This window comes from Odocoileus virginianus, chromosome 16 (genome assembly GCF_023699985.2).
Source record: "Odocoileus virginianus isolate 20LAN1187 ecotype Illinois chromosome 16, Ovbor_1.2, whole genome shotgun sequence".
Lineage (NCBI taxonomy): Eukaryota > Metazoa > Chordata > Mammalia > Artiodactyla > Cervidae > Odocoileus > Odocoileus virginianus.
In genome coordinates this window covers 37,373,917-37,401,497 of record NC_069689.1, presented here as the reverse complement: position 1 = coordinate 37,401,497, position 27,581 = coordinate 37,373,917, and the positions used below count along the sequence as shown (strand labels likewise).

At 37.7% G+C, this 27,581-nt stretch overlaps 1 non-coding gene across 1 annotated transcript; it reads right to left on the bottom strand.

Moving 5' to 3' along the window:
* Positions 1-22,263: 22,263 nt before the first annotated feature.
* Positions 22,264-22,365, bottom strand: LOC139038792 (U6 spliceosomal RNA). Its single transcript, XR_011491936.1, has one exon. It is a non-coding gene; the product is annotated as a U6 spliceosomal RNA (small nuclear RNA).
* Between the last annotated feature and the right edge of the window lie 5,216 nt (positions 22,366-27,581).

Below are 27,581 nucleotides of genomic sequence, written 5' to 3'. Positions count from 1 at the left end.
CTTCACTCTCCTCCATGGAATATCATTCAACTAAGTTATTTTCATTATCACACTCAAATAAATAATTCCCAATGTCATATTTGAAAGACTTCTCTCTCTCTCTTATTTCCCCAGGACAGAAACTAACTCCTGTTGTCTACTACTACTGGGAAGTAGTCATTTTATTATGCACTGACATGTATCATCACTTAGTGTCTACAGTTACTCCAGGAATATCACACTCTTAGTCTCTGCTGTTACAGTAGCAAAGGCTGATTCAATGTCATGAGTAATGCAGCTGAATGGAAAGGAGAAATAATCCCAACTAATAATGAGAAGAGTGCAGAAAGGATCTTAGAGCTAACCACATGTAGAAATGCGTTTCAGCCCTTTTTAATGCAGATTTTGCTATGGATTCTCAATCCTTGCCTATAATTACCAGCTCCACATTCCATTAATACCTCTAAAAACATATTTCTAAAACAAAATTCATAATTTTATCTTCATGTTTGTTTTTTCCATTGTCTTTACCACCTTTATTTCCATTGCCATCTCCTGAGTCACTTAAGCATAAAAACTTTGTATTGTTTCTAATTCCTTCCCTCTTTCTTGCTTTCCATGTGGAATAAGTTACTTCCCTAAGCCTTACCCTTTTATTCATTTCCATCTTTTGCTTCCTATTGGTATCATTTCTTGTAAGGCTTTTGAAATCATATCTTAACTGATCTTTTCTTTCCAGTCCCCTTCCTCTATTAACTTAATTACTAGAGGTTTTTTTTTTTTTTTTTTTTTTTTTTTTTTTTTTTTTTTTGCTGCACTGCATGGCATGTGAAATCTTAATTCTCTGACCAGGGATGGAACCTATACACCCTGCATTGGAAAACTGGAGTCTTAAACATTGGACCATCAGGGACATCCTCAGCGTAATCTTCTTGAAACCTAAGTATGATCCTACCAAGCCCCTGATGTAGAATTTCTATGTCAGGTCTAATACATTCCAGTGCTGCAGGGAAAATTGCTTTTAAGGCTTGACTGCCTCACCAACCCACTGTCATCTTATGTGCTCACTTTCTTACCACTTCCTACTCTTCTTTCCATTGGCTTTAAAGCTCCTTTTGTGAATGCCATTCATGAGCTGGTAAAAGCATGTCCTTGATTTATGATATATCATAAAACAGAGCTTAATTTCAATCAAGTCCTGTGTATGAAAATATTTTTGGCTTGGTATCAACCATATATTTGTAACATTTCTTCAGTCACTGAAGGATTTTTCCAGCCTGTTTTAAAGAAAAGGTTATGCCTATTTTGTAATGGAGGAAATACAGTGTTTAGGAATTATCCACTTATGAAAGGGAGAGTGTATCTTTACATCATTGTTTCCAGGCGACCTTTTCTGGTGGACTGAAGTTTTAAATTCTCTTTGTAACTGACAAAACTAGAAGCATGGTGCTGTGCTGTGCTTAGTCACTCAATCCAGTCCAACTCTTTGCGACCCCATGGACTGTAGCCTGCCAGGCTCCTCTGTCCATGGAGATTCTCCAGGCAAGAATACTGGAGTGGGTTGCCATGCTCTCCATCAGGGGATCTTCCCAACCTAGGGATCGAACCCAGGTCTCTCACATCACAAGCAGTTTCTTTACCATCTGAGCCACCAGGAAAGCCCAGGAATACTGTGGTGGGTAGCCTCCCCCTTCTCCAGGGGTAACTATGTTTATTTAACTAGCTTTATCTAGTGGCTGTTCAAAGTCATGCATGAAATATACAAGGATACAGAATAGGATAGGATGTCTTCCCTATCATAGTACATATGATTTCCCTTCTTTCACATTTGTGATCTCTATTTTTGAAAATTAGTAGGCACATCTATCTGTGCGTGTGCCAGCACTAGGGCTCTAGCTGTGAAAAGTCGGTTCACTATCTAGACAATATATGTGCATTATCACATACAGCTTCAAAACTCAGTACTATTAGTGGCAGCAAAACATTGAATTTTAAGATTACTTTTTTTCCTAAGGGCTTTCTAGGGTTGCTACACTGAGAATTCCTGACTGGAAGGACTGCTTTCTGCCTCATGCATGGAAACCCGCCAAAGAGGCAGAGGCTGTAATTTAAATTAATCTTCAAGTGGGGGTAGGGAAGACCTCGACAGTCCCCTGGAGGATTTGAAAAAACATATTTACACCTCCTGCTTTGCCAGCAGAGACAGCAAAACAAATCATTGCTCTGTTGCAGGCAGCATGATGGAAGCATATTTAACTGAGGGGAAGTTAAAAACAATTGCTCAGATTACCTCAGAACAAGGCATTTCGAGAAGGCACTCTGTTTTTGGTTCTTGTTTTTTGTTCCTTAATTTTTTTCAGAGAGAACAGAATATTCTCCATCTTATTCTCCACCCCTCCTCCATTCCAATCTAAATGATACTCTGATCTCAGAGATGGTTCTTTCCTAAGTCCCTTTCCCTAATCTTTCCAAATAAGTCAAAATCCAGAGCTTACAATTCCAAAGCAAATATATCATTGATATTGCAATTGTATCATTGATATTGTAATTGTCAAAGGGGTAAAGAGTTGCAGCTGGCTTCTGTAACGTGTTTGGCTCTTAATCCAAGGTTAATAAAGGCAGTACTGAGTTCATAGAGATGTGATTGGGAAGAGTTATAATGACCCATTCCTCTTAAACATCCTTGTTTTTCTTCATTATGTTTCTTGGTGTGGGATGGTAAAGAATGTGTTAAGATTTCAGGAAAATGTTTCATTCATTTTATCTTATCTTTTCCCTGCTTATCTCCATTTAAGTATATATTTAACTCATGTTGTATTTCATGTTGCCAATTTGCCAGCCTGTTCTCTGAAATTCTCAGAAAGTCAATCTATAAGACAGTTCTGTGCATTTCAACAGTCTTGTAGACATCTGTGATATTACTACACTTGTGAACACAATATAACACCCAATTTTGTGGAAGTGAAAACTTACATTCCACTATGCAGAGTCTCCTTTTGTTTAAAATTTGCTGTAAAACTATACTGATATGTACTTCTCATTGAACCATTTAGTTTTCAGAATAGAAGAACCCTTTTTGACCTCACTTTTCTTTTTTTTTTCAGATAAGGGATTTAGCTCTTCTAAATTGACCAAAGCCTCTTCCTGTTTTCTGGCAGATCAACATAGTTCAGCTTTCCTGACTTCTAATCAAATGCTTTGCTTACATTAGCCTTGATTTGGAATACATTTAATATTTCTCAGATATCCCTAATTATAATTTATCAGTTTTGATAAACTTAGTTGATAAAACAGCAGCAGTGTTTGAGAAGATTGACTCCAGTTTTGAAAGAAGTTCTACTCTGGGTATAATGCTATCAAGCAGAATTGTATGGTACAGAGAAATGTTTCATGAAAGGAAGAGTCAACAGATGTAGCCAACTTCATTGTTGTCCTTTTTAAAGAAATCGTCACAGTCACCCAATCTTCAATAACCATGATGTTATTGTCCAGTCACCCAGTTGTATCTGACTCTCTGCAACCACATGGATTGCAGCATGCCAGGCCTTCCTGTCCCTAACCATCTCCCGAAGTTTGCCCAAGTTCTTGTCCATGGCATTGATGATGTCATCCAGCCATCTCATCCTCGGATGCCCTCTTCTTCTGCTGCTCTCAGTCTTTCCCGGCTTCAGGGACTTTTCCCATGAGTTGGCTCTATGCAACAGATGGCCAGAATACTTGGGTTTGAGCTTCAGCATCAGTCCAAATGAGTTTTCAGGATCGCTTCCCCTTAAGATTGACTAGTTTGATCGCGTTGCTGTCCAAAGGACTCTCAGGAGTCTTCTCCAGCAACACAGTTCAAGAACATTGATTCTTTGACACTCTGCCTTCTTTACGGTCCAGCTCTCACAACCCTATGTGACCACTGTGAAAACAATAGCCTTGACTATACATACCTTTGTCAGCAGACTCATATCTGTGCTTTTCACCACACTGTCTAAGTTTGTCATAGCTTTCCTGTCAAGAAGCAATCACCTTCTGATTTCATGGCTGCAATCTAGTCACCATCAGCACTGATTTTAGAACTCAAAAAGAGGAAATCTGTCACTACTTCCACCTATTCCCCTTCTATTTGATATGAAATAATGGGGCAGGATACCAAGACCTTAGTTTTTTAATGTTTACTTTTAAACTGTCTCTTTTACTCTCCTTCTTCAGTTCAGTTCAGGTGCTCAGTCATGTCTGACTGTGTGATTCCATGGACTGCAGCACACCAGGCCTCCCCGTCCATCACTAGCTCCGGGAGTTTACTCAAACTCACATCCATTGAGTTGGTGATGCCATCCAACCATCTCATCCTCTGTCATCCCCTTCTCCTCCTGCCTTCAACCTTTTCCAGCATCAGTGTCTTTTTAAATGTGTCAGTTCTATCCACCAGGTGGCCAAAGTATTGGAGTTTCAGCTTCAGCATCAGTCCTTCCAATGAATATTCAGGACTGATTTCCTTTAGGATGGACTGGTTGGATCTCCTTGCAGTCCAAGGGACTCATAAGATTCTTCTCCAACAACACAGTTCAAAAGCATCAATTCTTCAGCGCCAACTGTCACATCCATACATGACTGCTGGAAAAACCATAGCTTTGACTAGATGGACCTTTGTTGACAAAGCAATGTCTCTGGTTTTTAATATGCTGCCTAGGTTGGTCATAACTTTCTTTCCAAGCAGCAAGGGTCTTTTAATTTCATGGCTGCAGTCACCATCTGCAGTGATTTTGGAGCCCCAGAAAATAAAGCCTGTCCCTGTTTTCATTGTTTCCTCATCTATTTGCCATGAATTGATGGGACCAGATGCCATGATCTTAGTTTTCTGAATGGTGAGTTTTAAGCCAACTTTTTCACTCTCCTCTTTCACTTTCATCAAGAGGCTCTTTAGTTCCTCTTCACTTTCTGCCATTAGAGTGATATCATATGCATATCTGAGGTTCTTGATGTTTCTTCTGCCTATCTTGATTCCAGGTAGTAACTCATCCAGCCCAGCATTTCTCATGATGAGCTCAGCCTATAGGTTAAACAAAGAGGATGACAGCAGATAGCCCTGTCGTACTCCTTTCTCAATCTTGAACCAATCAGTTGTTCTATACAGAGTTTTAACTGTTGCTTCAGTTAGAACTGCATACAGGTTTCTCAGGAGACAGGTAAGATGGTCTGATATTCCCATCTCTCTAAGAGTTTCCCACAGTTTGTTATGACCCACATAGTCAAAAGTATTAGCGTAGCAGATTAAACAGAGGTAGATGTTTTTCTGGAATTCCCTTGCTTTCTCTATAATCCAGCAAATGTAGGCTATTTGATCTCTGGTTTCTCTTCCTTTTCTAAATCCAGCTTAGAAATCTGGAAGTTCTTGGTTCACATAATGCTGAAGCCTAGCATGCAAGATTTTAAGCATGGCCTTACTAGCATGGAAGATGGGTGCAATTGTCCAATGGTTAGCACATTCTTTAGTACTACTCTTCTTGGCAGTTGGGATGAGGATTGACCTTTTCCAGTCCTGTGGCCACTGCTAGGCCTTCCAGATTTGCTGACAAATTGAATGAAACACCTTGATGGCATGATCCTTTGGGGTTTTGAATAATTCTACTGGAATTCCATTACATCCACTCACTTTATTAACAGCAGTGCTTCCTAAGGCCCACTTGACTTCACACTCCAGAATGTCAGGCTCTGCGTGACTGACCACACCATTGTAGTAATCTAGTTCATTAAGATCTTTTTATTGTACGATTCTTCCCTGTATTCTTTCCATTTCTTCATGATCTCTTAAGCATCTACTAGGTGTCTAGTGTTTCTGTCCTTTATTATGCTCATCTTTGGGCAAAATGTTCCCTTGATATCTCTAATTTTCATGAAGAGATCTCTAGTCTTCCCTGTTTTGTTGTTTTCTTCTAGTTTTATGCACTGTTCATTGAAGAAGGCCTTCTTATTGCTCCATGCTTTTCTTTGGAGCACTGCATTTGGTTGGATTTACCTTTCCCTTTCACCCTTGCTTTTTGCATCTCTTCTTTCTTCAGCTATTTGTAAGTCCTCCTCAGATAACCACTTTCTTTTTCTTTGTGATGGTTTTGTTTGCTGCCTTTTGTACGATATTACAGATATACAATATTACAGACCTCTGTCTATAGTTCTTCAGGCATACTGTTAACTAGATCTAATCCCTTGAATCTATTCATTACTTCCAATGCATATTCATAGGGGATTTGATTTAAGTTGTACCTGACTGGCTTAGTGGTTTTCCACACGGTCTTTAGTTTAAGCTTGAATTTTGTTTTTAGAAGCTGATGATATGCACCACAGTCAGCTCCGGCTCTTGTTTTGCTGGCTGTATATAGCTTCTCCATCTTTGGCTACAAAGAATGTAATCAATTTGATTTTGATATTGGCCATTCTGTGATGTCCATGTGTAAAGTCATCTCTTGTGTTTTTGAAAAAGGGTATTTGATATGACCGGTGCATTCTCTTGGCAGAATTCAGTTAACCTTTGTCCCACTTCATTTTGTTCTCCAAGGCCAAACTTTCCTGTTACTCTGGGTATCTCTTGACTTCCTACTTTTGCATTCCAATCCCCAAAGTTGAACACTTTTTCTGGTGTTAGTTCTAGGAAGTCTTCTAGGTCTTCATAGAATTGATCAGCTTCAGCTTCTTTGGCATCGGTGGTAGGGGCATAGACTTGAATAATTATTATATGCAGAAACAAATAAAGAATGAAATTACAGGAGGGAGAGGGAGAGAGAGATTAAGAGAGAGAAGAATATTAAGTTGCAGGGATATCATACACCTGTAGTGAGCCAGTACTCAATTATCAATACCATTTACATATTTACAAATCACATACAGGGAACATTTATGTAACCTAAATGACAATGACAATATAACTATATCAGAAGGAGGAGGGTTTAGGACGTGTGTATTGGTGTGGGGGGAGGGGTGATGAGGTGGTAGTGTGCAAATGGCATCTAGATACTCATTCTCCATGAAGGGATGCCAACAGAGAATGCCTAGAAATCAAATATTTTTAAATCATAATATTATTTACATGAAAAAAGTGAAAGTGAAAGTCGCTCATTTGCGTCCGACTCTTTGCGACCCCATGGACTATACAGTCCATGGAATTCTCCGACCAGAATACTGGAGTGGGTAGTTATTCCTTTTTTCCAGGGGATCTTTCCAACCCAAGGATCGAATCCAGGTCTCCCGCATTGCAGGTAGATTCTTTACCAGCTAAGCCACCAGGGAAGCCCAAGAATACTGGACTGGGTAGCCTATCCCTTTTCCAAGGGATCTTCCTGACCCAGGAATCAAACTGGGGTCTCCTTCATTACAGGTAGATTTTTTACCTGCTGAGCTCCCAGGGAAGCCCCATCATTTACATACATGTATATGCATGTGTATATGTGTGTATATGTGTGTGTATATATATATGTATATATATAGAATATATTATATATATAGAATACATTTTAAAAGATGACAGTGGTCACCTCTGCAGGTAAATTGAAGTGGGGATTAATTGTTGATTTTTGTTATAAGTCATATAGTATTATTTGAGTCTTTATATATAACTACTAGTTAGAAGTAAAAATAAAATCAAAAGAAATGGCATAAAATTTCCATAAATTTGATATTCTCCCAGAGAGTACTTGGACTGCTGATATTCTATGTTGCATTGTTATTGTAATCTTGTATCCTTATTGATCAAATGAGCTAAAGGTATATTTTTGCCCTTATTTGAACCTTCTTGGTTTCTCCACCTATAAAATAAATACAGCTGTATGCAGTCTTATATTACTTGTATGAATGTTCTGAGGATAGTTGACATACCAGAAGATAGAAGTATATTATATTTAGATCAACTGTAGGCATTTTAAATATTGTATATTGTTTGATCATTGTTGAGAGGAGAAATACATGAGACCATTGGAGGTTAATGACTTGCATGAGAAATTCCTATTGGCAAATAATCATAATAACAGGAAAATTCTTTAGTACTGTTACATGCTTAACAGAAGCATCCAATTGTCACTTTTTTCTTCTCTTGTTCACACCAAAAAAAAAAAAAGAGGCTATACTTAAGTTATAATTCAGATTGCTTTCACAAAAAATTGAAGCAGCTTCTCTATAGGAATATCCTAGAGCATTTCATAAATATGTCATACTGCATGATAGTTCCATTAATTTGAAACTGTCAGCATGAAAAATCTTTGATTCATAAAGAATTTAAAAAGTATATTTCTGATTTTTGTTTTGTTTTGTTTTGACATGTCATAGTTATGTTAGTCTGCCAGCTCATAACTAGATGACTGCTGTTGGCAGAACCAACTAGTCAAGGGTCAACCTTGATCCTCCTATATCCCTGCTACACAGCACTTTCCTTATCATAAGTCCAGAAAGATGCTATTTATCAAGGCTCCTCAGGCAGAAACTCCCGAGGGTAAGGTAAGTTCCAGAGTCTACTTTGGTAGTACGGAAGAAATATAGTTGAAACACATACTAAGGAGAAATTCAAACAAAGAAATAAATCACAAAAGGGCTGGTGTAGAAAAACAGGGGAATACAAGGTATCTAAGTGTTCTTTGGTATACCACACATCTTTTTTTCCCCCCACTTATTGTAGAGGGAAATTCAAGTATTATATCTAAACCCTGTACTCTCTCCAAGATATATCAATTATTGGTAAGAATGTTTATTTTTACTTGGAAGCACACAATTTCTTCTTGACAAAATTAGGTTGCTGTAAATCTTCAGTATTTCTATCAGATGATTCAGTCAAGGTTTTTTTTTTTTTTTAATAATAGGAAATATTCAGTAGACAGTGCTTATTATTAGAAGTAAAGGTTAGCTTAGATTAAGGTCTTAAATCTCTTTCTATAAAGGATCAGTTAGTAAATATTTTCAGTTTTGCAGGCCATATAGTCTCTGACAACTACTCAACACTGCCATTGTAGCATAAGAGCAGCCAGAAATGATACACAAATGAGTAAGTGTGGCTATGTTCCAAAATACCTTTCTCTATAAAACACTGAGCCAGTGGAATGTGGTTTATGGGCAGGAATTTGCTGACACCCTAGATTAGAAGATATTATAACTAAATAATCAGAGGTGACTGAATCTTATATCTACCACTTCCTAAATAGTCCCCAAGAAGAACACACACAATAGCAGTAGTCATATGAGAAATTAAATACCAATTTAGGAGGGTTGAAGTCAAGCAAATTCCAATGCTAAGCTATGGATCTACCTGGCCGAATCCCATGAATAAGCATATGGGCCAAAATGGGGGTTTCTTTTCTGTCTACCTCAGAAGAGAATCTGACTTATTTGGATATTATTGATCTCTTTCTGGTTACACCCCACAAAAAAAAAAAAGAGTAACAATGACAATCAGGTAGAGGTGAAGAATGTTGGCATGACTCCTGAAGGCAGTTGAGCACCCCCTAGGCTGGGTGTAGTAGGGATGGATGGAATGAAGCAGTTCTGACTCCAGAACTAGCCACAGTTTAATTTACTGAGATAGCTAGATACCCAGAGAAAGTATAAAAGATGCCAGCCACGAATTAGTATGAATTGTTGCTTTTCAGAGAATGGTGATCATAATTAGTAGTGACTATAGTCTAACCGATCATTAGGTATTACCACCATTCAGATGATTAATTCTCCATCCCTGTATGGGGAGCCACGAAGTAGAATAAAAAGGACTGAACTCCTTCCAGAGAGAAAGAGAGAAGAGGGGAAAGAGATTTTAAATGAGATATGAAAAAAAGTTTTTTTTCAAAACTGTTCCCAATGCTTGATAATGCCTCAATAAACGTTGCTTATACTTCTCCCTGAGATCTAGCCTTGGCCCTTCCACAGATTAGTTGCATATATGGACAATTTATAAACATTCCTAGGTTCTAGCTTTGTTATCTGAAATCTGATTATATTAAATCAATCTTACCCAAAGCCTCCTCCTGACCTCAGCTCGGTCAAGAAAGCCTGATGTAATCTCCTCCTGACTTATGGAAGTCAGCCTAATATACCTTTCATTGTGCCATCTACCACATATCATGTATCTTTTCTTTACTATCACACAGTAATCGTCATGTTGTTTAATATTAATTTATGTAGTTATTTGATTAACCTCTCTCTCCTCTCTATATCATAGGTCTACTGGGGGAGATACCTTATTCACTTCCTAGCCCAGATTTTGGAACTCTATTCTAGTGGTAATTCCAAGGAATATGAACCCAGATACGAAACTATGATTCTGTGATTCTCCAGAATCTTACAATATTGCTCATTTGTGTGCTTATTCATACTTCTATTGGTTCATCACGGAGCTACTCCCATTCTGTGACTGAGCAGAGAAGGTTATTCCCTCATGGAGCATGGGGTCAAGAGTAGAAAACTGTACTTGTACACAAATACTTATTCAAGCATAGTTTTTAAAAAAGTGTGTTTTTAAAAAGGTTTAAAAAAGGTGTTAAAAGCCAAGTGTAGCATTGTGAGCATATAAGATTAATAGATTTGACCCACTTTGGGAGTCATGGGGTAAATTTTAAAGAGGAAGTGACATTTAAACTTGTATTGTACTTGAAAGATGTATGAGTAAGCAAAACATTAAATATACAGACAAATTAAATACACATATACAGATGCGCACACAGTCTACAAGGCAGTGTGTTATAAATGCACATACCATAACATAATAGCTGTAGATTTTAGTAAGAAAAGAACAGAATGTCCAGGAGTAGTCTAAGCTTATATTTGAGCCATTGTTTGTTTCAGATCCAGGCAAAAAGTTATGGTCAGAATATTACCCTCATAATGAATGTAAAGGCAATCCAGATTAGCATGCAGTCTTTCTCTCCCTGCTCCATCTGCGCATGTGTGCAGACACACACACACACACACACACACACACACACACACACACACACACACACATTTACCATAACTCAGCATGGAAAGTCTAAAGTACTATAACTAACAAAAATAAAATTTCTTAGATAATTCGAGATTTTACTGATAAGAAATATCGTATTCATATTCAGATAGAGCCTAATTTTTTCAATTCCCTATTTTACAATCTTTATTTATGAGAACTGATCGTCCACATTGTCTTCTTTCTGAATTTTAATAAGGGATAATTTAAGGCATGAGTATTCTCCTTTCCCATCTAAGATTTTTTTCAAGGTAATTAAAGTAAATGGGGCATAATAAAGAAAGAATATAGCTGCCAACCAAGAGTTTCTAAATGAAAAGAAAAAAAAAAAAAAGAACTGAGTATTTTGGACTAATATAAAGCCAGTCTAAATTGCAAGCCATTTTAAACATGTACATTTGACTTTTTTAACTACATTAGATAAATAAAATTGAAGTCAGGACTATGTGTTGGAAATTGCTTTAAGGAACAGATGAATGATTTATAAGTAAACACATGATAAGATAAAAATTACTTCAGAATACTAGAGAGTACTTAAAAGCAGTTTTTCAAATAACAGATGATTTGGATCTAATAGTCTGCAGGTTTTTTTATTTTTTTCCTACTGTCATAAATACATAGGAGATATTTTCTTCATAATTAGTGAAAAGATCAGTGTCAGCTCAGGTACTTATTTTATCATCTGAAATCAAAAAGTAGTGAGGTTTCTTCTTTGTATTTTTATCTTTATGCTATAAACCCATGGTATTCCTCTAAGCATATCACCACCTCTAATATGTTAAAAACCGAACATGAACAATTTTGATGCATGCACAACTCTTTCACCAAATCTGATAACAAAACTTCAAAATGTTTAGCAGTTTTCTTGTTTTGTTTAACCCTGCTCCAAACATAGAGGTTATTTGACTGCAAAACAGATGATTTTTTTTCTTTTAAACAACTGAATGACTCATTGAATGGGAAATGAAATTTTACCCTTATTTTAAGGGAGCCCTTTGTGGGTTTTAAAAACAAACCTTGGGGAAAGGAAGAGACCCTTGGGTGCTGAGCTGTCAATCCAAAGATGATAATAACACATGTTTTTGGAATACTGCTGGCTAAGAGATGTTATAATGTGTCAGAAGCAAACAGCCCCACTCATTCTGGTAGCTTTATCGCTTCTGGCATGTTATGATTAGAGATGTGTGTGGCTTTAAAACTACAAAGATTAAATTGCCTAACACTATGTATTGGAAGGCCTGGACCAAATGGCAGCTTAATCAGCATATTTCTTCCTCTGCATGTAAATGGTATAATGGGTGTCCTGCAAATGATGCTGTTTATCATATACTGTCAGAAGATGCTGCTGAAATCAGATGCATTTCCATTTGTTTCCTTACTTGAGTTTGCTTTGTAAAATCATATTTAAACAGTGAATGAAATTGAGCCTAAATTTCAAGGACAGACAAGTTAATGGTATTTATCATAACTGGAACCAAGGCTAGAAATGGTTATTCCAAGTCCACCTTCTACTATTTGAAGGAACAATGTATCTCTGTTTTTACCTTTAAAATAATTAGTCCAAATGTAATAAATTTTATGGAAATTATAGGCATTAACATTGGAAACCTAATGTCGGTCAAAATGCTCATGTGAGCACTGCATTTTATATGCTGAACTGCTCAGGTCACTTCAGTTCAGTTGCTCAGTCCTGTCCGACTCTTTGTGACCCCATGGACTGCAGCACGCCATGCCTCCCTGTCCAACACCAACTCCCAGAGTTTACTCAAACTCATGTCCATTGAGTTGGTGATGCCATCCAACCATCTCATCCTCTGTCATCCCCTTCTCCTCTGGCCTTAAATCTTTCTCAGCATCAGGGTCTTTTCCAAAGAGGTAGTTCTTTGCATCAGGTGGCCAGGAGTTTCAGCTTCAGCATCAGGCTTTCCAATGAATATTCAGGACTGATTTCCTTTAGGATTGACTGGTTTGATCTCCTTGCAGTCCAAGGGACTCTCAAGAGTTCTCCAACACCACAGTTCAAAAGCATCAATTCTTCACTGCTCAGCTTTCTTTATAGTCCAACTCTCACATCCATACATGACTACTGGAAAACCAGAGCTTTGAATAGATGGACCTTTGTTGGCCAAGTAATGTCTCTGCTTTTTAATATACTGTCTAGGTTGGTCATAACTTTTCTTCCAAGCAGCAAGTGTCTTTTAATTTTTTGGCTGCAGTCACTATCTGCAGTGATTTTGGAGCCCCCCAAAATAGTCGCTCACTGTTTCCACTGTTTCCCCATCTATTTGCCATGGAGTGATGGGACCAGATGCCATGATCATTTTTTTCTGGATGTTGAGTTTTAAGCCAACTTTTCCACTCTCCTCTTTTCACTTTCATCAAGAGGCTCTTTAGTTCTTCTTCATTTTCTGCCATTAGGGTGGTATCATCTGCAAATCTGAGCTTATTGATATCTCTCCCAGCAATCTTGATTCCAACTTGTGCTTCATCCATCCTGGCATTTCTCATGATGTACTCTGCATATAAGTTAAATAAGTAGGGTGACAATATACAGCCTTAATGTACTCCTTTTCTGATTTGGAGCCAATCTATTGTTCCATGTCCAGTTCTAACTATTGCTTCCTGACCTGCATACAGATTTCTCAGGAGGCAGGTCAGGTGGTCTGGTATTTCCTTCTCTTGAAGAATTTTCCATAGTTTGTTGTGATCCACACAATCAAAAGCTTTGGCATAGTCAATAAAGCAGAAATAGATGTTTTTCTGGAACTCTCTTGCTTTTTTGATGATCCCATGGATGTTGGAAATTTGATCTCTGGTTTCTCTGCCTTTTCTAAATCCAACTTGAACATCTGGAAATTCATGGTTCACGCACTATTGAATCCTGGCGAATTTTGAGCATTATATTGCAAACGTGTGAGATGAGTGCAATTGTGTAGTAGTTTGAGCATTCTTTGTAATTGCCTTTCTTTGGGATTGGAATGAAAACTGACTGAACTGCTAGAGAGCTTTTTTTCTAACATATTTACAGTACCACAAACAATTTTAAAATGTGACAGAGACATTGCTTTGATTTACAAGTATTTTATAATTACAGTTATTCTTACATGAATTCTTTACTAGCTTGGAAAATAGGGCAATCTGTATATACAAATATCTTTGGCAGATAATCATATGCTAAGAAGGTTAGAAAATCTTGATGTACCTTATCTATCTTCTCAGCAGATTATACACAGTGTAAAATCAATGTGAACCCTCCCCCGCTAGGCACGCCAAAAGCCTGAGATCTTTTAAGATTTTATTCTGAATATTGTTATAATAACTGTATATCAAGATTACAAATTTTAGAAATCAAGGCAATGCCATTCTTCGCTACAAGCATCAGTAGCTCTCTACTTTACAGATCCTCTCCTAATCACTAACACTGAAATCCGTCATCTTTTCCTATTATGCTCAATGGAAAAAATTTTAATGTTTGCTAACAGATTCCAATTGTGTTAAAAAGTCACTTGAACCAAGGTGCTGTCCACAGGCAAGAGGATAAGGGATTGTGCGTTTGTAAGTGTTCACTTGCAAGTGAAGGGAAAGGAGAATATTCAAGCTTATGCCCTGGGAAACACATGAAAAGGTGGAGGTTTTCTTAAAAGTTCACTGTCCAAAGATGCCCAAAGTGTCTTCTAGGTTTGTGCTACTTCTTTTTGGTTGAGGTAGTTTACAGAAGCCCTTAAAACTGCCCTGAAAATTCTGAACTGGGGAAGTGGGGCAGGTGGAGGGGACCGAGTTCAACCTGGCTAGTTAGGAAGCTTGGCCAACTTCGCTAACATCTGCAATGGGGCTAGGTACAGTCACTGTCCAGGAATCCTGGGCTCAGCGACACTTTATACAATGCCCTACTCAGGCCTGCTCCATGAAATCTCTAGCCTTGGGGAAAAACAGATCCTTTGGATTGGAACAGAATTCATGCTGAATGGGCTCCGAGCCTTTGGTAGGAATGCCAGCTGAGTCATAGGTATATCTGGATTTACACATTAAATATTTGGAGTATGCATCTTGATTTGTACTCTGGCCGCAGATCTCAGAATATTGGGTGTGGGCCTGAAACAGGGGACTTTCTTGGCATCATAATAAGACAGCTTTGGACAACCTAAAAAAAAAAATCACTGACTCCACATGTTGGCATTGACATTAAGGAAACATCACTTTGACTAAGATTCTTTGTTCATACATACATATCTAGAGCTCCAAGCCTTAACATACTATGATAAATTTTACTTTATTCTTAATGTGTCTGTGTGAAAGTCTCTCAGTCATGTTTGACTCTTGCGACCCCATGGACTGTAGCCTGCCAGGCTCCTCTGTCCGTAGAATTCCCCAGACCAGAATACTGGAGTGGGTAGCTGTTCCCTTCTCCATGGGTTCTTCCCAACCCAGGGATCAAACCCAGGTCTCCTGCATTGCAGCCAGATTCTTTACTAGCTGAGCTACAAGGGAAGCCCTTATTCTGAATAGTGACTCATGAAACAATGATGATATACATTTGCCATTAATAGAATCCTACATTGCAGAATTCTACACTGTAGACATCTTTAGGGCTTTGAGGAACAATAGGTACTTTAAGTTCAGTACCACTTGCTTAGAAAAAAATAACAATGCCATCAATTATAAAAACATAATTTGTTAATTAAAACTTCAACATGATATGTACTTAAATTTGGAAACACATAAAAATGTTACCTTTTTTCCCCAGTACTTCTTTGTTTCATAAAGTCTACTTTTTCTACATTTTTGAAACTTTTAGAAACAAAGGACTATGCTAACAGATATTTCCCTGATTTCTATGTCTAAGCCAATACCAACATGGTTTATATCATGTATGTATGTAAGCATATGTAAGACATAGCATATGTAAGACATGGGACTTCCCTGGAAGTCTGGTTGTTAAGACTTGCCAGGGCGTGCAGATTTGGTCCCTGGTTGGAGAGCTAAGATCCTGCATGTCTCATAGCCAAATAACCAAGAGTAAAACAGATGTAATATTGTAACAAATTAAGTAAAGATGTTAGAAATGGTCGATATCAAAAAATCTTTAAAAATATCATATGAAAGTCTTGATAATTGGTTAAAACATAGTGAAGAAAATGTTTAATGTACACTTTATTTCACAAGTATGTAATAAGTGCCTACAATAAGACCAGATGATGAAACAGGGGCTAAAGAAAATTTCAGATTTATTTTTAGGAGATTGTATTTTTGTAATATATATAGATAATAAATATATATAATTAGATAATTAGATAATTCTGCTGCAGAGTGACGAATGATACAATAATGAAAGGAGGAAAGGGCTTTGGGAATTTATAGGAAAGGAGTGCCAGATTCTGCTCAGAGGAATCTAGAAACATTCTGTTTATGGTCAGTGGAGTTAGTTGTCAGGGATAAAGAGCAGTTTGCAAGGCTAGGAAAAGAGAAAGAATATTGCAGGAGTTCTAGAAAACTACAGTTCTATAACTATAGCTACAATGACAGCTTGTCAGGGAACTAAATATTTCATTTGTCTGGGCATAGTGCTAGGTGAGGGTGTCACAAGTGTGGTAGGCAGTGGTCAAGCACGTGGAGGAGGATGATGGCAGGATGGGTCAAGATCTGAGAATGAAGTCTCTATGGCAGTTCAAGTTGTATGTTTTAAAACTTCCCTATCAAAACTTTTAGAATTTGGGAATTAGGGAGAACTCTTCACCTACTGCAGAACATGCACAAATATTAATGTGTGTACATATATATATATGTATAAATATATGAAGAGCAATCTTGATAGAGTACAGAGCATTGACTATGGTGGGTAGGAGTGAAGAGAACAGTGAGAATGTTTATGGCGATGTATAGAGAAGTAAATCTGAAGGCCTGAATATAAGCAGTGACAATGAGTTTGGGGGAAAAAAATGTAATATTTCATTCATTTACTCAACTTACTGAGAGTGAGTCTAATATAAGCTAGTCACTATACTGGGCAATAGGATGCAATTTTGAATATAATACATGAGTTGTTTACTCTGAGATATTTTAAAGGTAGATATTTCAGGTCCTAGTAATAGAGAAAGAGAGTGTGGGTGTGGGTTGGGGGGAAGAATTAGAAAAATAAAACAGGAAATAACTTACAATTAAATATGATAATTTTTAACAATGCACTAATGACAGAAAAAGACTTCCCAGGTGGCGCTAGTGGCAAAGAGCCCACCTGCAAATGCAGGAGACATAAGAGATGCAGGTTGGATCCCTGAGTCAGGAAGACTCCCTGGAGGAGGGTTCTTGCTGGGAGAATCCCATGGACAGAGGAGCTTACCAAGCTACAGTCCACGGAGTCACAAAGAGTCAGACACGACTGAAGCAACTTATCACAGTTGCACACAATGACAGGGCCTTAAGAGAAAGAGGAAACAGTTGACTTAGGCATGTTTAATGTATTTTTGTGTCACCTGGAGAGATGTCATTTCTAGCATACAGTTTTAGTATGACAGTTTTTAGTCCAACAAAATGAGTGGAGATAGCTTACATTTGGGAGATGATATACTGAATTATGGGAATGGAAGGAAATCACCTTGGGGAAAATATAGGAAGAGAAAAACCTGAGGGCTATAAGCAGATTCCCAAGAGAAGGTCATCATTGAGGGGGGTATGCTATAGAAGGAGAGGGAGGAAAAATAGTTAAAATGGTACAAAGTAGCCAAAAATGAGTCTTATGATAGATGTCTAGGAAAGAGTTCAAAAAATATGAAATATTTACTAGAGACCAATGTTAGAGTGAGAAATATTACAGTAAAGAAAAAAGGTGAGATTAGTTCAGGACAATTAATAAACCCTTAGTTTCTTTAGCAAAAACATGTTTAGAATAAAGCAAGAGTGGAAGAACTCAGAATTTAATTTGTTGAGGACTCAGTGAGCATTTAGACAGCTGAATGAGAAAGGAGTAAATAAATATGATAGTAGATTAAGAATCAAAGGGGTGTTTTGTGTGCTTGTTTTGTTTTTGCTTTCATAGGAGAATCTAGCCTTTTACTTTCTTTCTTTTCTTTTTTCAGCTAGGGAAGCCAGAGGAGATTGCAGCTATCAAAAAGAGGGGATATAATTAACTAGGCAAGATCTCAGAGGAAAGACTGAAAAACATAAAGCCCAATGGATCAGGAGTAGAAAGAAGAAAATCATCCTTTATTTGACAAAAGGAAGCATTTCAGGTAGATCATTCTAGTGCCATTTTAATCTAAAATTTATAGAAACCTTATTGAGAGAAAAAAATATTACCTTTTTTTAAAATGTTCATAGGCTGCTGACATCCTATTTCAGTTACATAATTAAATCACATTTATAACAATGGACATAGGCTGTGTCTATGCTGAGCCCTTATATAAACTCTCCAAAATACAGGGATAATTTTTAATATTAATATATATAGACTAGAACTCCATACAAGCAGAGTTTTAATTAGCTGCTGCTGAAAATCTATGTCCACACCTCCCACATACTACTTTTAAATATATGATAATCTTAGTACTAATAGGAGAATGGGAGAAATATACAATAGACAATATTATGTACAATACACACGTATACATGTGTATGAGAAATATACAATATGTTGATGCTATCTTATAAAATCTAGTGCAGCAACAACAGAGCTAGGAACTTTGACACTTGTGTACTTAATGAAAGTCTTTTGGTTTCAAGAAAATTTGGGAAAATCTCCCTCATATACTAATTGAACTTTTTCAAGTGATTACACTGAAAAGTGGTTAGACGTGGCTGTAAGAACACAAATCTCATCATGTAACAACACTAAATTCTCACAAGTTTCAGAATTTTGATATTACAGCATGTGCGGACATTATCCACATTAATGGCTTCTGTATAGACCCACTGTCTCTATTTCTCCTTATTTTGCTTTTCTTCCTTTCTTTTCTTTCAGTGCATGCATTTTGTTGCTTAAGCTAACTTTTGAAAGCAGTGAAATATCTACATGAATAAAAAACATGTCCATATCAGTTTTGCATTCCCTTGATAAATGCAGAATAGTTCCTTCAAGGATGCATAGGGAATCAGAGCAACAGCCACCTCTGAGAAAGCAAAAATACCAGTGAAGCAGATGAAAGCTCTGGGCATCTCCCAAGCAGGGCGACCATTTGAGGTAAATGTGTCCATGGCTCTGGAAGGTATGGGTTGGGCGCTGTGGCGGAGACAACAGAGGAGAAAGAACCCTCTGAATTTTGGCCCCAGCTCTGGAAGGGGGCAGAAACCTGGCATATTCCTGCGGAGCAACTGTTCCTCTTCACTTACACAGCACCCCTCCTGGTAGAGCCTCTCGTGAAGAAACAGCGAATCCTAAGAACATCCTTTCCTATCAAAGGGTGGATGGAGAATGGGTCCCCTCGGCCCACTTCTGCCAAGGCTCTCGTTTCAACGAAGCAGTGTGCCTGTTTGCATCATAGGAGTACCTGTCTGCCAGCCTACTGTCTCTAGAACGACAGGTTCTGCTAGGCTCTTCCAGTGCCCCCACCTGTATTCCTATGGCAGCCTCTGCGGTCTGCAGAGAGGGAAGAGGGGACATTCCCACTGAGTGGGACATTCCACAAATGAGTTCAGTCAGGGCAACCCATGCATGTGAACTGCAGTCACTATTCAGCCCAACACTGACACCATCTGGGTGAAAAGAGGAATGAAGTGAAGCAGCTAATGGACTGAACCCTGATCGCTCAGGAGACGTGGCCATTAGACCTTTGTGCTGAGAGCTGGGCTGTCTTCAGAACAAAGTGAACGCAGTGAGTAGCCTGACTCCCAGCCTAGAGGACTTACCTCCATGGAAATAAAACCTGCTGACTGCTCAGGGCACTGTATGGAAGGCAGGGCATGTGCGCTTGTAGGAGCTGGTCACCAGGGGTGGCATGATGGAGGAGATCATCAAAAAGACATGGCCAACAGCTGGTTGAACCTGTAGTAGGAGCCGGGCAATAATCGGAGGCTCCTTACCCCCTCCTGTGTCCTTAAGATGTATGCTCTGCACCAGGAACTACTTCAGGGAGGCAGCCTTGAGAGAATACTGTGTTACTGAGACCTTCTGGACCGTGGAGGAGACTGAACACTCTTAAGGCCTCCATATAAACTCTTAAGATTCTGTCGGGCACGTGTAGTGACCTACTCCTCCTGCGGCCACCCAAAACAAGCCTCATATGTAAGTTCCCTTGTTTATTAAAACTGTCACCTGTCTACGAATCTGGAGTGCCCCCTCCCCCTTCTTTCCCTCGTGTCTTCTTGCCTTTCACACACATGAATCAGTTGTGAATTTCACCTGGAAAATCTGAGTTGCTAATCCCACCAGGTCAAAGCTGTACAGGGCTCCCTTTCATTGGGCACCCCAAGGATACTGTAAACATAGGATAAAAAGAAGCACCTTGAATAGAGGATTGTAAACAGCATCGCAGCAATGGCCCCTAGGGTCATGGCCTTCATATTGGAAAGCTTCTACGTCTTTAGTCTTGCGTCAATAATCTTTTGGTCAGCATAATAGTCTCCAAGAAAACCTCTGCCTCCAAGGAATGTTTTGTTTGTTGATTTGTAACATTTGGGGCTGCTCCAGGTGTGAATTGAGAACCCACTCGGTCGGTATCAGGAGCAACGATCGGAAATCTTCCCCAGCAATTGCCAATATAGTAACTGCGTTGCAAACACGGGGTGAGGAGAGTAGTTGCTCGGAGCATGCGCGGCTGTGATTCCACGGAGGCGCCCAGAGCTGTGCGGAGGGAGGGCGGTACGGGCCAGGCTACCCTCCCTGGCTTCTGCCGTCTGGTTAGACTCCAGCCGGAGCCATTTCTAACTCCTTTCGGATCAGACTCTTCTCTGGAGAATCTGAATGGCCTCAGATGACAATTCTCCAAGTTTCCCCTTGGTATTCTCCGAACTGTCCGTTCACCAGGATTTAGAGGTAAGCGATGCATGTGTATTCAGAATTTTGTCTGGTATTTCAGTGGCTTATTTTTATTTATGGAAAGCCTCTGCTGTGAAAGTTAGTTCCAGCACGCCTGGAATGTTTTGGTGAAACGAGACAGACCAAGACAGTGTTGACTCCTAGTCAAGGCTGAATTGTAGTGATTTAATAGCGATGCTTTTTGGCCATGGTGAGTTTCTGGTGCTTTATCGAGGCGTGTGAGGCGTCGTTTATGGATAGCAGTGAGGATGGTTTACACCTGGTGTAAGTGAGACCCTCGAAGGGTTCTGCCGCGGGCTGGTTACTTCACAGGAATATGCCTAGACTAGGGCCCTGGGTTTTTAGTTGCTCTCTGCCTACTGGGTGGTTTGGGGTTTGAGAAAGTGTGTCCAGGGCAGTCCTGCAGGTGGAGGAAGGTCAGAAGGTCGGAAGGAGTACTTGTCTTCCGACCTGTGCTGTAGGCAGCCTTTCCTTGAGATGCGTTTCCTGACCTCAGTGCCGCTGCTATTTTGTATTCTTTCCTGGCTGTAACATATAGATTCTGAAGCGTTATAATACGGGTCCTGAGAGAGCTTTTTAGCAACTGAAACTTGTCTGATTGCCACCATTAGTGAAGCCTCCAAGAAAAACGAAGAACAAAACTTAAGTAAACCGAAAAAGTCAGAACCTGAGGGAATGCAGAGGGGGGAAAAAAATCTCTAACTCATATCCTCAAGAAGAAAAGGTGTTTACTTATTGTGTACAAAATGATAGATTTAAAGGTTACTTGAAAAAAATTATAGAAAGTTTGGAAGAGAGAGGAAACCTAAAAAGCAGAAAAAATGCAAAGCAATGGAAAATAGTAGAGAAAAGATCCATATGTTTAAATATTGTCTAATGGAAGTTTTAGAATATCACAGAAAATGAGGTAGGGGGAAATTGACAAAGAAATAATTCATGAAGTCCCTAGAACAGGAAAAAAAAAAAAAAAAAGGGCTCCATATTGAAAAGTCATTCACTAAGTACCAGACCCATGAATTAAAATGGCCCCAACCAAAATATACCATTATCATGCAATTTTGTAATATCAGAAATAGGGAAACAAGTTTTCACAGGGAAAAAAGAAAACACACCAAAACCTCAGACTGTGTGATTGTAGAATTCAAGCATTACAGAAAAAAAAAAATCTAAAATATTTCTGAAGAAATTTTTTAAAGTTATTTACAAAGACTGACTTAAAAAATTAGAAAATTACAAAAATTTCAAACATGTCTATATTTGTAAGTCTTGGGCATAGGCATATGCCTCCCTAGGTATATCAAGATTCTTTTTCATGATATGAAGAGAGGTGTTATATAGTTGTTTTAGCGAGTGTGTGTTTGTGAGTATGGAATGCTTCATGAATTTGCATGTCAGCTTTGTGTGGGGCATGCTAATCTCTGTATCATTCGAATTTTAGTATGTGTGCTGCTGAAGCAAGTACACATTTAGGATTTTGATTACTATAAATACTAATAACTAAAATAATCAGAAAAATTATTCTAAGTATTGCAAATAGTGATCACATATTACTTCAGTAGGAGAGACAATAAATCTTTCTAAATCACTAAGTACCTTGTGTTTGACCTAAGGGTGCTAGAAAGTAAAATGTTGATGTATTGACCATTATTTAAGTGTTAAGATGTTTAGAAAATATTAGGCATTTTAATTTTTAAAAAGGTAAATTGTGGAAATTTACTATTTTGATCACTGCAGCAAATGATAATGACTGGGTATCATCCCTGATAATCACTAGTTTTTATGTAACAATGAAATATAGTTACCAAAGAATAGCCATTATAAAAAGCAAAACTTGAGTAAACGTATTTAGCATTTTATCCCTTGATTCATTCCTGTGTTAGGCAGTCTTGGTCCCAGTGTGCCAGAAAATTTAGCCTCTACATTTCCAAACAACATTTTGATAGGCACTGTGGATATTCTGGTTTGTATTCCTTCTCAAAGAAAGTTCTGTCTTCCCTTTCCTTCTCTTTTACATTGCATGGTATGCACCTTGGTAGCAGGGAATGGAGGAGAGAATATGTTTCTTTGCTATTAATATAGAAGAGACTTTCTTAAACACCGTTTCTATGGCCATAGCACCTGGGCTTGTGCTGATGTGTGTGTGTTAACCTCATCAACCTTTAATCCTTAACTGTAATATAGGAGATTACTGAGATTTCTTTTTATAACCTCATGGAAGAGATTTTTGAAGAAGGAATAATTTTTATTTACTGCATGCAGCGCAGCCAGCCCAGTAAATAAACTGTACACAGATATAGTTTATCGTATAAAGAAGAAGTCTCTCCAGAGCAAAGGTAACTACATTTGCATGCTCAGCACTAATCCCTCATGCTTTTTGTATTTGTGCCAAAGTACTTTTGGTAATATTAATTGAAAGGGAACCACATGGTATTTTAAATAGAGTCATGGGAGTTTGTCCCATTATACAGCTGAGTAACTATACAAAACATCCATCAGTACTGACCACAACATCGAATATTGCATCATGGCATCAAACCAAGACATTACGTTTATCTAATCATTGACTTCACATTTATCTCAATCTATTTCAAGACAAGAAATGAAATGCTTGCTGCAAAATTACATTTCCAGCAATTTCTGATAAAGGAAGGAGCTGAACTTTGAATGGAGCAGTTGTTTTCTAAATGGATTTTAAGACATGGTATATTGGGTCTTGAGTTCATTGATTTGTACTGGACCAAAAGGCACAGGTTGAAAGAAGACATCTCTCCAGTAGGAGAGAGAGTTGGAAGATCACTTATTCCCTGAATCAGAGGCCTCAAGCCTAATTTAAAAACCTGCTCACAGAGCAAATTTCTTTTGATTCTTTAAAATAAAATTTCAAAACCCTATAAGTACAGTGACATATGTTTTGGGACATTTTAAAGAGAAAAATACATTACTTCAGTAGATAGGTTAAAGAACTGGAAATGGGATATAGGACCTTTCACCCTTGTCTTACCATTTGATGAATGCCACCTAGGTTTAAAGTGATCATAATTCTTTTCATTCTGTTTCACTGTGGTCATTTAAGGAGTAGTCATATGATTTGCATTGAGATAGAAACCCTTGGATTCCTGGATAGGAGTCTATCAAAGATCATTTAATATAATTTCCAAACCTGTAAAGCTATGCTAGTTGTTAGAATATATTGACTTATCACAAACCAGAATAAAAGGCAACATTCTCCCCAGCTTCGCATTTAAATTTTGTTACTGAAGAATGCAAACATAAAGCCTTAAATTGTTTTATCCCCAGCTAAAATAACTACAGATTCTCTTTCCATTAACTAAATCAAATCCATTTTTAATGCCATTGAACTATTTGCTTCAGTATTATCCTGTGGAAATAAATTGCATTAATAAAAACAAAGCTTAATTCTTATCTACTGTCTTCCTCATCCTTTTAGCAGACAAAAGTAAGAAGGCAAATAAGAATATACAGATAGCATTTTCTCTTCCATTTTCATAATTTGGGTAGTTATATTTCTCCACTATTATGGCCAGTAAGGTTTTTGATTTTGGTTAAGTGCTTCCTTTTGGAATTTCATTTTAAAACATCTATCAACATAAAGCATCCATACAAATCAGTGTCATGGAAATCCCAAGATATTTTGAAGAGAACCTGAGAGGTTCTTGTGTGGTCAATAACCAGTCATCCCTGTCTTGCAAGTTATTGAATTCGGGAATGGTTGTATTCCAGAAATCTCTTATCAAGGGATCTTGCTTTTAAGAGCATCAGATGGGACTGTTCAGTGATCTTGTGAACATCTTTTATTCAAAGAATCAGGCTATGCACTCCTCTGGCACAGAGAATTGTTTTTATTTTTCTTGAGGAAGGCTATTCAGTTCAGTTCAGTCACTCAGTCATGTCCAACTCTTTGCGACCCCATGGACTGCAGCATGCCAGGCCTCCCTGTCCATCACCAACTCCTGGAGTTTACCCAAATTCATGTCCATTGAGTCGGTGATGCTGTCCAACCATCTCATTCTCTGTCATCCCCTTCTCCTAAATGAGTCAGCTCTTCTCATCAGGTGGCCAAAAGTATTTGAAGCTTCAGCTTCAACATTAGTCCTTCCAGTGAACACCCAGGACTGATCTCCTTTAGGATGGACTGGTTGAATATCGAGGGCTATTAGAAAAGTGCTAAAACAAATAAAACAAAAATCTTGCAGTGTTCTCCTTGTGAATAAATCCAGGGTTATTTATTTGAGTTTGAATTCAAGATGCCATGGTTCAAAAAGTGTTTTTTTTCCTTCTATTTCTCTCTCCAAATTATAGAGAAACTTGCTGGATTTAAAACGGAAAATGTATTATTATTGGCCATTTCAGATTTGTAAATAATCCACTCAAAGGCTTACAGATGGATGACATGCAAATTCCAAGCTATTTTGAAGAGAACCTGAGAGGTGTTATTTTAATAATTTATAATGGAAACTAATGGGATGATATATTCAAAATGAGTCTAAGCCTCTCATTTCTTCAGTCTCCAGTGTTCAGACCTTCTCTCCCTCCTCACCTTTCTTATTCTCTTTCTTCTTTCTCTCTCTCCCTTATTCTCTTTCATGTCTAAAAGGAAATCAGCATGTTATACTTTTAACTTTTCCATTTTTGCTTCAGTTTTGGAAGGAGACTAGATGATAGAGATCCTACAGAATGTGAAAGTAGAATTTAATATATGGAGTTACAAGCAGGTTGATGTCAATACATTATATAGCTGAAGAGCCTAAGCTCATAACAAATTAGGTTATTGTGATGATATTGAATTTCATATTTAATGGTAGAGTTTGAAACTAGTAAAATGTATAAAGATCATACTTTAATTGATGTGATGATTTCAATGTGTAATTCATTATTTTACATTCTTTCATCAAATCTGCATCTCAAAAGACCGTCTATATCTATGGAAAAATATTATTAATGGGTCAGCATGAAATCAGATTATCAGAGACTACATTGTGTAATATGAAGCCATCTAAATGATAATGATATACTCTATGTGCTCTTCTTCAGTTTTGACTGAGATTTTATAGGATGTGTAAAAATATTAATGTCACCTATAGATAAATGTATGGAAAGGTTTATTTTTAGTACATTCCATATGTGGAATTACTTTTGTGGTGTTCTTTGTTTTAGAATTTTGTTCTTATTTAAATGAGTTTAGCTCTTAACTCTTGTCACTCTGCATTAAATTATCCATGATATTGGCTCATCCACATTTTACGTTGTGCAAAACAAATCAATGACAATCTACAACCAGTGCCTCAAGATTAGGAAAGTTACTTTTGTGGCTTATACATCATCATACATCCTCTCTGTTTAAAGCTTTTTCCTCAACATGTTAATTTCATGGATCAGCTCAGTATCATATCCTTGCTTCCCATTCCACACACACTTGGATATGAACTGTCCACTCATGAAATTATATACACAATCTCACGAGATATTTGTGTGTGCTGCATAATTTACTGAACAATTTATGGAATGGTAACACATCCCCCACATTGTCTATTTCTGACTAAATAATAGCTTTTGTTCTAAAAGAAGGGGTTTCCCCCAAGTTTCTTTTTGCTAGTAATTATTCATTTGTCATGCTGCTCAAATAATGTCTGTCCTCATGATGACACAGACATGAGGACATTGTTTTTTTTTCTTTTCCCCTTTCATTATGGAGAAAGCATTAAGGAAACAAAAAGATGCTATGTATTCCTCATGCAAAGTAATTTAATACTCCCTCATTTCCCTCTTTCCATGTAGACTATGATGATAGCCCTTTTCTCCATCAAAGACATTTTCAAGCAAGGACAGTTAACCCTCAGGACAAATTCTTTTTCTATTTTTCAATACTGTAAGTGTTTGTATAGATAAAATGTGAGACAATGAAATCTGTTACCCATATACCATCCAGTTGTTTAAGATCACATCTTCTCCCAAGAATATAAGAACCTGGAAACCACTCAGCAAGTTGTCACTGGTTGTTCCATCATCAAATAGCATGTAATTATTATCCTGAAATAAGTTTTCTGCTGACCTCAAGTGTATGGGAACCAAAGGAATTTTGCTGAATTCACATATTAGGATGCTGATGACTTCAGTGGTACATTTTTTAAAAATTTAGGTCCTGCTCTGTGCCAGTCAAAATATAAGACCCTAAGATTGTAGCACTGTATACAAAAAGACACAGAATATCTCTCATAGTGTTCACTAACAGAAAAGTTAGATCTTTCTCAAAGCTGTATCCTGGTGATTTAGCTTCCAGTGTCCTAAAAATGGGTGATTCCAGAGCCAGTGAGCTTCAGCTGAAATTTTAATATAGCTTGTGAATATTTCCCAGCACCAGTTAAATGCAAATAAATCATAATACTGTTAAGTTCACTATTATTTAGCAGTGTATCAGTAAATTACCTGTATGATGAGCTCCCCAAAAGACCTCCAGAAAAATATATTGAAGCAAATCTAAAGTTGTTACACTTACCACAGTAAGATAGAATACCGTTTTAACATAGTTTTAGTAGTGTCTTAGAAGAGGGAATTCAGGAGAGGATATTTATAGGATTCTTAAAGCTAAGAATAGATGATTACATGGTGACATCTAAGTTAGGAAACTGGTTGGTATTGATAGAGTTTGCGAGCTAGTAG